Raw genomic sequence first — 15,928 nt, 5'->3', positions numbered from 1 at the left:
CTTGGTCAAAGTAAACACGCCATAGCAACAACTAAAAACATTGGTGTTATCAACGCTGTTCCCAGTCTGAAAGTCAAAACCGCAGCACTGCACCAGCTACTAAGAAGGAGAAAAATGACTGCTACTGCTGAACCCAGGACAGAAGGCTACTATTTAGATTTTCTGTTTTCACTTTCTTTTCCTTTTTACGGAGTGAAAAGTTAACATGCAGTTCACGATTTGCTTTTATACATCAACACGACTCTCTAGTACTTGTAAATATATTTCTATTTATTCTACAAATATTTAATAGAGAAATTGCCATATTTAGTTGTTATTTGAGCATTCCAAGGGGAGGTGTGTGGTTCTACAGAGTTTTAATCAACTCTGTGCCACCTTGGCATTAGGATTGTGGATTGCTACTGACAAGTAACAACAAATTAAAGTCTCATTTCCTGCTCTTACCAGGTGAAAATGATCTCATTCATCTTACATCTTTGTTTTCTGGAAAGGGAAGAAGTTAGAGAATGTGTCACATGCAATTAATTTTGCATATTCCTGTATTCCTTTGGCCTGAAGTCTCTATTACTCCGATGCATAAGCATCTCACTGAACTAAAAATCCAGTCCTTAGTATTTATATCCTTAGTCCTTAGTCTTTCCCAAAAACCTCTAAGTACTTTGCAAAGTAAGAAAGGCCAGGCAAAATGAAGTCAAAAGCAGTTCAGAAAAAAATGTATGCAAAAAGTACCAACCTCTGAATTTTCACTCAGAAATTAGCTCTATTCCATCTTCTACATGCTTTTTAGCATGTTGTAAGTATTTCCTACTTTGTGACTCTGGCCACATGAGCTATTAGTTTACTTCTATCCTGAAACATCAGTGTTAGAAATGACCCTAATTTCTGTATTTGACATAAGCAAGAGGTATATTCAAGAGATTTTTGCATCTACCGTTCCTTGACAGAGGACAGATATCTGCTTTTCTGTAGAAATAAAGCAATGAAACATTGAAAAGCAAGTTATGGATGAGAATGCTGAGGCAGTCCAAAATCTAGTGACAAAAAAAAAAAAAAAAGATGTGTGTGATAGCTCATCTGTATGATATCTGCATTCTCTGTTTTCTTAACTTCCTTTGCCACTTAATAGGGTGAGGAATTTGGAATGCTGTTTAGCTACCTCTCCCTTGTCAGTTATCCCAATAAATAAGGAATTAAACTCTAGGATTAGCCATACAATAGATTATAGTTCAAAGTGTCCTTGCAGAAAACAGCGGTCAGACAAATAGAAGATTATTCTATTCTCTTGGTAACCTGTGTGTGAGGGATTGAGAGAGATGTGATAACACCCTATTAGAGAAAGTCAGTACTTTTTGAGGCAGAGAAAGAATTTTTTAAAAGATGAGAAGCTAGAGTTGATAAGGCTTTTTTTGAACACAGAACCTGTTAAAATAAACTAAAATAAGAGGCTGATAATCACTCATGTGGCCTTCAGTATTGTGCAGTGCTGGCAACTGTAGAATCATCTGGCAGTCTCTATAGTTAGGAGTATGTTACAAGCAACATTTGTAAGACATGAAGGTTTTAGCTATTTCAAACTGTCTAAGTAGAGCCTTTTTTAGAGATGTAATAACCACCATGAGAGCTTAACTTCTTGATCACCCTACAAAATCCATGAAGTTATTCAGGTCTGAACTGGAAATGTACCTCAGCACGCAGTTCTATGAATTGCCACCAAAAAAAAAATTCAGCTACTAGGGAGGACAGGAGGGAAATATTTTGTTTTAGTGCCAAAATAGAAAGGGCAGTATTGCTTTCATTTATTCTCTTTTCTGTTAAGGATTTTTTTGTTCTGTATATACCTACTGCTAAATAATTTCAGTACCAATTCCATAACACCATACTAGATCACCAACTGGTCAGCCTTAATGCCTTTGAGGCAAACCAGCTCAGCAAGTCTGGCAAGTTATTTAAATTTCATGTCATCAGAGGCTTTATAAGGGTAAGTGAAACTGCCATTTTCTGATACCAATGGCAGTGGGTAAGCCTCTTGAGATTGCTTGAAGGATTTGTCAACAATGTAGTTCCTCAAACAGTAAAAAAAAAAGACTAATCTTTCACAGAAATTCCATAGGTGAATTAAATAAGATCAACAATTTGCTTGTAGTTTACAGTGTTACACATCTGTACATCTATAGCAATACTAGCAATTGTTGTTTTAGTATTAAAACATAAAAACTCTCATACTGAGTGAGATTAATCGTCCACTTAGTGCAGTCTTTATTTCCACTCCTGTGCTAGTCTCCCCCTTTTTTCTTCTGGCAGCTTCTCTCCTTTTCCTTCTGGCAGCTTTATCACAGATACTGATATAATTGTAGAAGTCATAATGTGCTTCAGCAAATTATTGTGACTTTTATTTTCTGTCTTTTGTCAATATTTAAGAATTTCTCTTACTAAATCAATAACCTTAAGTCTAAAGAGGTAATTATAATATCTGGAACCACTGTATTAAATAATCAGGATGATGTTTAACTAACATTAAGACTTTATTTAGCTGTAAGGGTTACTATACCGAAGTTCTGTTTTCAGTTTTCAGAATACTGTTTTTCATGTACTTTTGTGTTTGCTTCTATGCAAGACACATACTGTATTTTGCAATCAAAAGAATAAAAGAAAATCAAAGAAAAGCCCACCTTCATGTGGTTAAAAAAATACTACACATATCACCTACTGCATTTCTGATTGACAGTTTTTGAAACTAAGATTGACAACATGTAGGATGTAATGAGTGGGAAGATGACTGAAGTGTTCAGCTTATAAAAGAGAGGTCTGCCTTCACAATAGCACTAGAAGTTGTTACAGTCATATGTTAGTGCATTTAAAGAAGAACACAATAAACTGTATCTGTGTAAAAGACCCCCAAATGATGTAAATGTCTGCTTTTTAAATTATGATTTGTATTTATGGATCCCCGTATTCACAGATTTGCTTTCTTATGGCAGTGCTCTCCTATTGATATTTTTCATAACTTAATAGACAGCAGGGGAAAGACAGTAATGGCCAGTGAACAGACAGCAATTTGAGACTATGTTCAAACTACTAAGCAAAAAATAGTTAATGAGTGAGAGTTTCCGAGATCTAGTGAAAAGGACCAGCTCCTTTCCACACTGGTTAGAGATAGCCAGCCTTGCATAAGTTTACTAGATCCACACTGCATAGTACTTGCCTCTGTGTTTCAGCTAAACCGTTAAAGTGCTGAGAGATAGCCTCTATTTTACAGGTCTAGGGATTTGGACAGATTTTTTTTCCTTCTCCTCCCAAATTTAAGTGTCTGAACTAATGTCAAAACTATGTTGGAACTTCCTAGAATATCATTGTATATTAAGAAAAATCAGAGGATCGTATTTTGGAAGTTTTGAGGTATGACATGAGAATATGTGAGGTGCAACTGGGTGAGAATAGTATAGAAGGACTGTATATGGAGGGAAAACTGGCAGAAAACTGAGTTTTATCTGCATAGACTTCTGGGATCATTTAATGAAACAAATTGTCTCCAAAAGCCTGCTCAGGCTTTCTCTTGAAGAGAGATATTTGAAACAGTCTAAAGCATAACTAGGGAAAAAATTACCAGTTAAGCAGGCATAGAGCAACCTGCTTCTTTTATTTATTAGGACAGATGGAACTGCAGATACCAGGAGCCAGGAGTGGGTTCTTACCCCACTGTGCAAAGATTAAATTAGGATTAACACGTAGGTTAACAACAATGATAATTAACAAGCCTAAAAAAAGTTGCATCATGACTCAAAGCCACAGAGTTTTGTGTTCTCACACTTCTTTCCCACTCTCTTTTCCAGGTAGGGAAATATACCAATATATATCAGCCTTTTATTTAGAGCAGATGACTGTGTCACTACTCAGCCCATACACTGGAGACCTTTATGCCATTTACAGTCAGCTTTCCAGTTGATCATTCTCCATCCACCTTTAAAGAGGGTTAATACATGGTCTTATAGAGGGTTCTTGCTTCTAATCTTGATAACAGTTACATAGGCAGCAAATTTAGGCAGCATGAATGCTAAACAGCTTCAATTTCTGGTGTGGGCACAAAGCCAGGATCACAATCTGGCTCTTCAAGACTTGACACATTCACAGAACACTGTAATACAGTATTGTTTATTTATAGAAATTTGGACCTGTTTGAACTTTCCTTCTTTTATATCACAGGATAAAAGCTGAAGACATTTCTGTAATCTATAAGACATGATGTGTCTTTCTCCAAACTCCTGCAATAATTAGTGTCCGTATGAGTCTAAACCATTAAGATTCCTATGTTAAGGAAATACTGATTATTATCTCACTTTTTTTTTTCATAGAGTCATAGAATGGTTTGGGTTGGAAGGAACGTTAAAGATCATCCTGTTCCAACCTACATGCCATGGGCAGGGTCATCTTTCACGAGACCAGGTTGTTCAAAGCACCATCCGACCTGACCTTGAACCCTTCCAGAGATGGAGCAGCCACAGCTTCTCTGGGCAACCTGTTCTGGTGTCTCACCAGCCTCATAGTGAAGAATTTTTTCCTAATATCTAATCTAATTCTTCCCTCTGCTATATTAAAGCCATTGCCCTTTGTCCTGTCCCTACATGCCCCTGTAAAAATCTCCAGATTTCTTGTAGGTCCCCTTTAGGCTTTAGAGGCTGCTCTAAGGTCTCCCTGGGGCCTTCTCTTTTCCAGGCTGAACAAGCTCAATTATCTCAGCCTTTCTGCGTAGCTGAGGTGCTTCCAGCTTTCTGATCATCTTTGTGGCCCTCCTCTGGACTTGCTCTAACAGGTGCATGCACATACTTCTTGTGTTGGGGGCCCCAGAGCTGAACACAGTACTGCAGGTGGGGTCTCTGTCCCTGAATTTATAGACATTAACACAGCAAGTGGAGTAAAATCAGACAGAGGGTATAATAAAAATACTAAATAGTATTTGTGCCTATTTAGTGTGACATTGTTTCTTGGTAATTTGAGGATTAATTTCCCATATGTAACAGAAATTTTATTGGAACAATTGTCCTGACACTTTTTAGAATCTTGACACATGGTGAGCCCCAAGCTGTGGGAGTGATTTCCACACGTTACATAAGGCTGAAATGTGATGCCTCAGTATTGCACAGGACTTTAAAAGCCATATTTTGCATATGCATATTGGGTTTTAAAGTATGGTTAAATAGTCGTTTGAAAAAATTCTGAATAACAATTGTGTGATGTGCATCCCAGTAAAGTTTGTAGGCAGTGTATAGTGTTTCTGTATTTGTCACAATCAAATATATTTCTAAAACAAGCTTGCTAGCTTCCATTACTGGAATAAACATGCTGGGTTAGGAAGCATGGTTTTAAGCCCTCTTTCTGCCTTGTTTGACTTGGATTAAATTTGACAAGGTATTCAGGCACTGGGGCAAGTAGACAACAGAGGTAGACATGAGCTGTGACTGTTTTTTTGTCACCTTCCTCAAGAGGAGTCATTGTAATGTCTAGTGGAACCACAGCAGAAAGGGTGATTCTACCTGCAAGGCACCATCCAGTAATATTTGCAATACCACAGCATAACTTTAATGGGGATAAGTGACTTTGAAACTTTCACATGTTGCTGCATTGAGTGCAGCAGCAGAAATAAGTTGCAGGGAAGAAACCCTTCACATCTTTTACTCCCTAAACAGCAATTCAGGGAAAAGTGCTTTGGTACTTACTTATCTCTGAATAAAGGCCTTTTGTGAAAAAAATTCTTTTCCTTTGCCAAATTTATCTGTTGGTCTAATGAACAATATTGCTCTGCTCTATAGCTTTTGCCCTCTTGTTCCTCCCCTTTAGATACTGCAGACACCAGAGAAAGAAAGAGGAGAAAGGTTATTTCCCTTACTTTCTTATCCTTATGCATACAGGTAAGAATCATATAACCTCAGTTTATTACAAGTATTCTCAATTATTTCCATAAATCCTTTTTCTGAAGTATGAAAGGTGTATTTATGTCTTTTCATACTAGCAAATGTTAATGAAGAGATAGAATGTGTAAATACTAATCTCACTACTCACAGAAAAGTCAAATCCTTAAAATTAATACCAGTTCACTTTGTTGTGTGGCAATGCAGGAAACAAGGGGATACATGAAACCATTTTCCTCTAAGCAAACTACTTATGTTTCTCACTTGCCTAAGAACAGGCAGACACAGAAAGATAACTTTTTTAGCTCAGAGCAAAATAAACTGTAAAGTAGAAGTGGGGAAGAAGCTGATCATGATGTACTCAGCCTGATCCCATTTCTCCTTTGGAATGCTGCTGTGTACAGACAAGTTTGGATCTTTAACTTGTACTTTAATCCTAGATTTATTACAAAATGTTACATGCTACGTCCAAAGCAATCTCCTGAAAAGCAGTGTATTGACTTCCAGAAATCTTTACATATTTGGAGGAGGGGGAGGGCGTTTGTCAGATGTGTGCTAACAAGTACTGGAAATTTATACCTTAGCTGGGAACAGGCTGGATTACATCGTTTTTCACTTTCTGCCATTCTAGCATTTGTGAATTTTTAACCAGGTGAATAATTTTTGCAAAGGGAGAATACTACTGATAATCACAGTTGGATGAAGTCGATCAAAACACATTTTCAACCATGTATTGATCTTTGCAAGTTTATGCTTAAGGAATATTAGGATATGCATGCATTTGGTGACTTTGAAGAATGTGTCCATTTATCAGTGCAGTCACCCCTCATACACACTCAGAAATGTTGTAAAATTATGGCAGTTTTAAAAATTATTACTCAGGTACATCTTGAGCAAGAATGCCTTTTAGCATATTTATAATATATGTTTTATACCTTTAAATTTTTGACATTCATTTTGTCAGCTAACTCAATGAAATGTGCTTGAGGACTGTGTTCTGTTTTCCACTGTCTTGTGCATTAGCGCTATTTTTTAATCAAATAAAAGATGAAAGAATTAGAAAAATTCAGTCATAGTAGAGTCATAGGCAGATGAAAAAGTAGCTATCCCAAATCCACTAAAATATGCATAAAATCATTCTCTTTTTTCCTAGGGGTGCATTATTCCTCCTTTTGTCATTGTGTACCTACCTTTTCATTATATGGTATGATTTAGTACTTAGTATGATTTAGTTTGACTTAGTATATGGTATAATTATGGTATGGTTTGATCTGAAAGATAACATAATCTCTTGCTTCAAGTTACTTTCTTGGATCCAAAAATACCAGGGAGTTTTTAGTGAGTTTCTGAATGGTGTTGGTTCTACCAGATTCTTACCAAGGGGACCTGAAGTCCTACCTAATTTCTAAACAGCTGTTCCATATGTGTGTGTCCTTTTACAGCCCAGCATAAGATTAGCTGACATACTGAATGCTTGCACATATTTTAAAGGTACTTATTTTGCAGATATAATTATCTATTTCATACTTGCATAACTAAACAGGCACCCAGATCTACAAGGGCATTCTGAAAAAACAGCCATAATTCTGATCATTTAGTCAGTCGTGCTGTTCGGACACTTCACAGTCACATACTGCTTTTAGCACTTGTCAGAGAAACCTGAAAGTTTTCTTTATAGATTTTAATCATCTTCAGGTAGAAAAAAATCTTATCTTCAAAATTCTGGAAAGCCACCTTTTCATTTCTGCTGAACTGTGAAGAAATATTGTACTGCAAGAAAGAGAAGATATTTGACTCCAAATGGTTAAACACTGTCATACAGGAAGGTCTACTCTCAACAAATAGTTCTTCCCCCCCTCCCTCCCCAGCCAATGGTGGCCTAATATAAAACAAATATGTATTACAATAAAGAGTATTTGGGCTTCCTTTTTTTCCTTTTTTTTTTTTTTTCAGTTTTAATCATTTCCTGACAAGAGTCTAGCTCCATCTTATTCTACTCCGTCCTCAGGGATTTTACATTTCTGGCTACACAAAAAAAAAAAAAAAAGGAAGAACCAAACCAAAAAACCCATAAGTTTAAGTGACAGGCTTCTTTCCTTTTCAGCTCTTTCAGTATTTTCTTAACATGTAAGTTTAATTCCCTTGCAGCTGAAGCATGCACAGAACCCACCTCTCCAAATTTCTAGGAAAGAGCTCTAACATAATGTATTAAGCAAAAGGTTAAAAACTGCCACTGCTAAATCTCCTTTAAAAAAGCCACCCTTTCGTATCTATCTCAGAATGAGATGAGACAAATTAGGTCCTGAGCAGAAAGAATAGCCTAATAGAAAAAGGTAGCTGCCTAACTTAAATATAGTGAATCACATTGTTGAGATTTTTTTGACCTTAATATGGTGTGATAGGGATTTTCAGAAATGACACCCATCCTTCATTGATAAAATAGGAAATTTAAATCCTCTTCTTTTCTGAGAACTGAATGTTTCCTCACCCCTCCCACAATGACAGCCTCCTAGAATTTAGATCTATCAGTTTAAAGCAATTTTCCAGCCTCTTTTTAAATTTTCTTGGTTCTTCCTTTATTCCCTTTCAAATGTAATTTGAGTCTGAAGTTTGAGAACAATGATCCTTTCAACTTTCATGTCCATAGGATAAAGCCTTTAATGACAGCATAGCAGTTCATTTCTTAATTTTCTTTAGAAGGTCAAGAAATATTTCAGTAACAAGGGTTACACCAGATATTTTTCTGATGTTTTGTGACATCTCTGTTTTTTTAAAAACAAAGAGTAGTTAGTGCAGCTATCTGTCTTTCATTTGAAAATCAAAACTAGTTCTTACCTGGGAGAAGGAAAATGTAGTATTTTCTAAAACTTATCTATATCCATGCTTAAAATACCTTAAAGATTAGAAGAAAACACTTAGCTTTTGAAGAAATAACCTATGCTATTTAAGTGCATTTTAATAGACAAAAGTACCATTGACTAGGTCAAATGTTGGTAAAAGTTCCATGAAATTTGAATAATTTTCCCCTCACCAGTGAGTATTACTCAGCACTAATCTGTAGTGTGCAAAGGAAAATTGCTCCAACATTTCTAATTACCAGTTCTCTAAAGAGCAGGAAAGAAAAAGGATGCAATTTGTGCCATTATTTTCTTCTTAGCATAAGAAAAAAATCATGATCTGGGTTAAAGCTGAAGTCTAGGCTTTCCTTCTCTGTTTGATATCCTCTAGTGACTCCTTGCTATTCTGCTTCATGTATAAGTGTAAAAAAATGTCTTATATTCAAGTACACCCACCTGCACGGATGATATATACACACTGAACAATTTCATAGGGAATTAAGTTTTTTCCTTTGTTTTTCTTCTTTAAATATTAATCAGTTCATCTTTTATAAGTAGAATATATAACTGCTCTCTCAATGTTGAAAAGTATTACATTTTTTTGTCTAAAGGTATACACTTTCAAAATAAGTATGTCCCTTGAACCAGTTATAGAAGGCTGCTTTCTTCAAAGTAGCTGGCTACCTTTTCTCTTTGTTATGAGCAAGCTGCTTTCAATGAATTGTACATATGTCCTGTTTTCTGCTTTTCAGCATTGCCAGCCCTAGGCAATTTCTTTCTTCTTTCAGTCATCTTAAAATTCAATGAGACCTGTATTTGTGGCTTGAGTTTTGGATCTTGAATCACATGCTAACATGCTTATAGTATGAGAAAGGTTACTGTTTGACTTTTTAAAAAGACAAAAGGAATTTGCCGTGTTCAATTGATTTTCAGCAGCCTCAGAAGATAGCATCTTGTTTATCTGATTAGGTGCATGAAAAGCTTTCCAAAATAAGTGAATATCACCTAAGCAGTATTCTTCATAATCTTAAATCAAGAAATAATAGCACATTTCTTTACAGATGGCAGGACAGACAGTTGAACGGTACTGATTCTACTGTGATGTTATCCCTTTTTAGGTTATTATCTTCAGCAACAGCTTTTGCTGTTTTATTAGCTTCAATTTAAAATATAGGTGCTTCTAATGTTCTTTCAAAGCTCCTTCTAATAATAACAGGTAAAGTGAATTTGGGGTTTAGTACAACTAGTTCTTGTTACTTGAACAACCATTCTCTAGGAGGTGCAAATTAAAATGAGAACTAGAAATGATGTTCAAAATGTACTATTTTTTTTGTTTAATAGTAGTATAACTACAGGATAAACCTGTTCATACCATTGCATTTTCATTGACTATACCATTATTTATATAAGAAAAGATGACAGTGAACACAGAAGAAGAAAGATGTTAATTTAGGGAGACACACTGTCTTTAAATGTGATTAAAAAAAAAAAAACAACCTTCAGTACAAAGCAGGTGTATGTGTGGCTAGTTTGTTTGGCAGCTTTTCATAGCCATAGGAAATACCCTGACCAGGCCAACTGTCCGATGTTCATACTACCATCATTTAGCAGGGTACCTCTTACTTTTTTCAGCTCCAACAGATCCTATACTATGTGGTATTCTCTGAGTCTTTCTACTTAGAAAAGACTGACTATCGCAGCATCCCTTATGCTTTGGGGCTGAGTGACCATCTATGGGGTTTTTAGTGATTTCCACAATTTTATTTAAGCAGAAGATGTCAGACACCACTCCCTCCATTTATTCTCTACTGAAGAAATATAATATGGATTAGCTTAGGTCATAAGTTTTTACCTTCAAATGGCTCATATCTCATATTTAAAAATAAGGCTGCATGATATCATTTCCAGATTGAATGTATAAAAAATGAAGAAAAAAGTGCAGATATTTCCTTAGAATACTAGAATTATACTTTTTTCTCTGATGTAGGATTTTATTTCTTTTTTTCCCCTAGGAAAATTATTTAAACAAATTTGTTTTAATAACAGTATATCTGGAGATCTTGGAGTCTGAACTGTTGAGGACTTCCAGCTAGAACCAAAATGAGATCTGTTCTGAACATCTGAAGTACCAGGTAATACAAGGCACTCTGAAATTCATGTAATGAGTGTCAGATTTGATTATCCTAAATTTAGAAATACTTCTTCAAATTTATGTTTCTTTTCCCTACCTGACAAGTATCCCTGACTTTCCATTGTCTCACAGTGGTGGTGTGAAATTATACTGAAATATATTTGTGAAACATTCAATTAATTCAGAAAAGCCAATATGTAAATAAATAATTCCCCCTTAAGAAAAAATAAAATAATTAAATAAAAATGCTTGGCAAATAAATCCAATTGAGATATACAAGTGAGCTCTATTCATTTTGTATATTGAAGAATCTTCCTGTTCAACTTGTTCCAGTCTCTGTTCCCTGCTGTTTCTATTTTTCCTCTGTTGCAGTTTCCAGTCAGACCAGTATAATTCTGTACTAGGTCTGGCTGGAATGGAGTCAACTTCCTTTGTAGCATCCCATATGGTGCTGTGTTTTACATTTCTGACCAAAACTGTGTTGATAATATACCAGTGTTTTAGCAATTGCTGAGTGGTGCTTGCATAATATCAGGGACTTTGTTTTCTCACTCTGCTCCCACAGGGACTGGGCTGAGAGTGGGCAAGATGTTGGGAGAGGACAAAACTGGGAGAGCTGACCCCAGCTGACCAAAGATATATTCCATGCCATATGATGCTATGCTCAGCAATAAAACTAGCGGTCAGGGGAGTAATTTCTCCAAGGTACCCATTGCTTGGAGACTAATTTCTCTCAAGGTAGGCATTGCTTGGGCACTGGTCTGTTTGTTGGAGGTGGTAAGTGACTCTTTGTACCACTTGTTCCTTTGGGATTTTTTTTCCTTTATTTTCTTCACTTATTAAATTGTTTTTATTGTGACCTATGAATTTATCCTCATCTTTTTCTCCCTTCTGATTCTGTTCCGCATCCTGCTTGGGTGGGAGAGTGAGTGAGAGACTGAGTGAGGGCTTTACTGTTGGCCAGGGTCAATCCACCATGAATTTTTAGTTGATTGTTTCTGTCTTCGCTTCCACTAATAGTTCTGGAAGACTTTGTAGAATCCAATGTCTTCTTCAGGCTAAATGCCCTACATATTTGAATCAAAGGAGTGAATATTTCATAATTTCTTTTTACCAGTGATGTAGATTGTAACTCAAGTACAGGAGAAGCAGATTCTCCTCTTTTAATTCAAGCACTGGGGCTTAACCCAGAGCAGCAGGGAGCAGGAAAAATCCCCCTGTTCTATCCTGCCTCTGAGCTGGATGTTCATTTCCTGCATATTTTGGTGTATGCAGAGTCTGATCACACTTGAAGCTGTGATAGAAATATGTTTATTGAGGGGAAAAAAATAACCAGAAGCTTATTAGGTAAACACTATCAAGTGCTCAGCAGCATGAACAGTAATTCTTTCTTATTATGACTTTTCTATCCTGGGCAGAATTTTTTTTTCAGATTTCTATCATTGCCATAAAGCCTCATTCCTCCTGCCAAATTCAAAGACCCTGTTTCAAAATAGTCAGGTGCTAGAACATTTCAAAGAAAAGGTGTCAAGAGTATTTAAACATTATCAAAACAATATATATAGTTACTATGTTCCAGAAAAAAATGGACTTGTCCCACTTTATTTCTTACAAAAATTTTGGATCAAAATATCATCATTCAGCAGTCTAATAAGTGTCTGTAGAAAATATCTTAGTCCAGAGAGCACCTGAAAACATTAATGCTGGATAATTTTACCAATCCTGTCAGTTTTGGAAAAGGCCTTCCTACAAAATATACTAAACTCATATTGCAATATCTAGCATTCCAGAAACCCTTCTGAAGGCACTGACCTTCACTAATTCAAGCATAGTAGTGCAGATTTATGCCTGAAAATTTGCATCTTTCATATTAAATTTAAATTTTTCTGCATCACCTGATCTTATGAGCTTAGAATTGTACAAATTTTCTATTTATTAAAAAAACAGAATTAGTATTCAGTTCAAGAATCAAGGATATCTTCCTTATCTGACATAGGTGTTGAGGTATCAAGGATTATGCAGCCTCCTAAGGTTGAACACAAACATTCAACTATCAGTATTTTTCAGTCTCCTTATACTTTTCATTGAACAGGCAGGTGAATAGAAAATATGGATTTTAAAATGTTCAACACTGATTTAAATCTGCGCCTCATGAGTAATGGATTTCAGAGCTACATCCATAAAGAAACTGCAGTGCAGAATTGCTAAATTTTGCTAATTCTAGTATCCATATATATAGCTTCAACAATTTTTTTACTCTGGTTCCTTAAATCCTACTGACTTATTAGCACCAATAACGGTCTTGGAGTAGTTCCAACATAACATTATATCATGGATAGAAAAAGTAATTTCTACAAATACATAATAATCTTAGGTGTTAATTTTGTATGGAGAGCCACTAGTGTGGGTCCCTAATCCCATTAAAAAAAACAATAAAAGATCTAGTAAAAATTGTGAAAAATTTTTGTTGTGCCTATTTATTATTTTAGCGGGGTACAAATATATTCATGGTCTTATTACATAATGATTAAAGGGTGAAAATAGAATTTAATTTGTAAGGTACTAGTTTACGATGACATTTTTATAGTTCTCAGGATAAAACTATAACTACATAGAAATTAATACACTTGGAATGAAATAATGGGAATAAGTTCATAAACCAATGCTCTGAACAACAAGTAGCTGCAATTCAATATATGTAAAAAGTAATGAAACCAAGCTGGATAGTGTAAAATTCAGTGGAAAAGACATCTCTTGAGATGCAGTCTTTTTGCAAAGCTCTTGAAGGATTAATGCAAATAGTATTTCACTTGTGGTTGTTTGTCGAAGTGGGTCAAGAACACATATGTTTATATCACACACAGAAATGATGTTAAATTTTAAAACTTTAAGAAATTCACAAAAGCCAGACATGTTTTGCATTAAAATTTTCACTATGTCCACAGTACATCCCCCCTGTGCCTTCATAATTACAAGGTTGTTAAGGCTTGAAATCAGTGCTTTTAAGTCATCAGTTAAAGGTTAATCAAAAGGCTTATCTTTGAATTTTCTTACTTTCTTGGGTTAAAGGCAATTCGTTAAAACAACACTAATGCATTTCCTTTTTCTATATGAATTTCCTTTTATTAATGATAGCTAAAATGCAGAAGAAAATAAAAGGAAAATGTCTCAGAGGGAAAATTTTTAAACAAATATACCCTATATATCTTCATTAGGGGTATATCTTAATTTTCTCATTCAGAAAAATTTGATTTTAGAATTTGCAAAAATGCAGAACTGTTGGAATTTGGATAGGAAAAGCCACTGTCTGATTACACAAGTAATTAAAACCATTCTTGAGGCATGTCTGTAGAAACTTCTGCAGAAGATTTCAAATGTTTCCATACACATCTTTCAAATCTCTACAGATGCAAACTGAATCTAAACTAAAATCTGCAGAGTCACAACTGTGGTCTTACTGAGCTAATGAAGCTATACTGTGAGTGAGCCTTTCAAGGTATTCATGGCTATGCTCTCATATGTGAACACTGTAGTCAGGCAAAGATCGTTGAAGTCGTGTTTGCGAACATCCTTTTCTAGGAACATTGCATGATTCAGTCCAGGGTTTACTCACAACACACAGACAATTGCTTTGCCTAAATTTGATCTCAGCGACATAGTTTTAGTCTTTAGTTCACCCTTGCTTTCGACTTTATTGTAGTTGCCAATTATTACTGGTCATTTGCAATTGCAGTTACTGTCAACTAAGAAAAAACAAAACTGTGGTAGAATAAGATCTTATTGAACTATGGCAATATTATGGTTAGTTTACTTTCAAACATGAAATATGTGTATCCTCTACTGATGACTGAATATTTTTTTCCCAAGTCAGATAGCAATAAAATCTCCTAAAAGAGTACTTAGCTATGAAATCTCCTAAAAGAGTACTTTCCTTTAAGAGGGCTACACATTGTTGTTATCTCAGTGAGCCAATGTTCCATGCTTAGAGATCCTCGAAGTAACATTTATTCTCACTATACTGGTTGAACTATTTTTAATTGTGTAGTATTTATCTATATATGTTATTATCTTCTGGTTATATTAAATTGTAACTCTTTAATTAAAGTTGAGACAAATTCATTAATTAATGTTGTATGAATTTCTTGAGAAAAACTTTTGAACAAAACAGAATAAATTGAATAATATTTTAGCTCAGGAAGATTACTCTCAGTTGTTCATTGTAATGGGAATTAACACATACTTGTTGATATTAAATAATATTCTGTTATACCATCACTTGTTTGTCCTATAGCATTTCACACATAATGTAGACAATTTGAAAACATGTAAAGCATTATAAGGACTGACTGAGGAGCAGATGGACACATCTGAACACAGTAGCCACTATAATAGCTGTGGAAAGCTGACTCAGACTTCAGCACTTTACAGTAGTTAAAAATATAACCCAAGCCAAAAGAATTACTCAGATAACAGATCTATTCTGCAGGATGAAATGTGGGGAAGTTGTCAGTGACTATAGTCTGAATCAGTCAGATGAATGGCAAATATAGCTGAGAAACATAGTAAGAAAACGGGTCTAACAGCTGACCAAAATGGAGACAAGGCTAATTGTGTCTTCATTTAGACATGAAGGAAATGCCAAACATAAGCAGGAAAGTATGCATATGCATTTTTTTCATCAGTGATTACCCCTTCTGTGTGCAACTAAATCATGTTTTGTTTTCAAAGATGCCTTCTAATCTTTGGACACACTTCCTGCTTGCAGACTCACAAGGGAAATTTTTACAGGTGCCAAGTCCTGAGGTTGGCTGATTCCGTGTTTGGAAGCCTAAGAAGTATATATTGGAAGCTCAATTAAAGAATGTTTGCACTATGGGCTTCTGACCCAAAAATAACAAGTGGAGGCCCAGTCCTTCGGAAAGGATTCTTTCACAAAAATCTGAATAAAGTATTTTGGATAGCTTAGCCACAGATCATGACAAAAGATTCAGTTGATCTCTTAATAAACTTTTTAGAATAACATGATGAGAAACAGAAGATGGCTGCTATTTTGGCAT

General features: G+C 35.3%; 1 long non-coding RNA gene across 1 annotated transcript in view; it reads left to right on the top strand.

Annotated features, from left to right (window-relative positions):
- LOC130603382 (uncharacterized) overlaps positions 1-11,730 on the top strand; it is a 33,255-nt gene extending 21,525 nt beyond the window's left edge. Inside the window, exons 2-3 of the long non-coding RNA XR_008973144.1 lie at positions 5,833-5,903; positions 10,787-11,730. This is a non-coding gene — a long non-coding RNA (uncharacterized LOC130603382). The remainder of the gene's footprint in view (positions 1-5,832; positions 5,904-10,786) is intronic.
- The last annotated feature ends 4,198 nt before the right edge of the window (positions 11,731-15,928 follow it).

This window comes from Pezoporus wallicus, unplaced genomic scaffold, assembly GCF_028554395.1.
Source record: "Pezoporus wallicus isolate ANWC-B61680 ecotype Strahan unplaced genomic scaffold, APGP_CSIRO_Pwel_v1 contig_6468, whole genome shotgun sequence".
Lineage (NCBI taxonomy): Eukaryota > Metazoa > Chordata > Aves > Psittaciformes > Psittacidae > Pezoporus > Pezoporus wallicus.
This window is presented reverse-complemented; position numbering and strand designations above follow the sequence as displayed.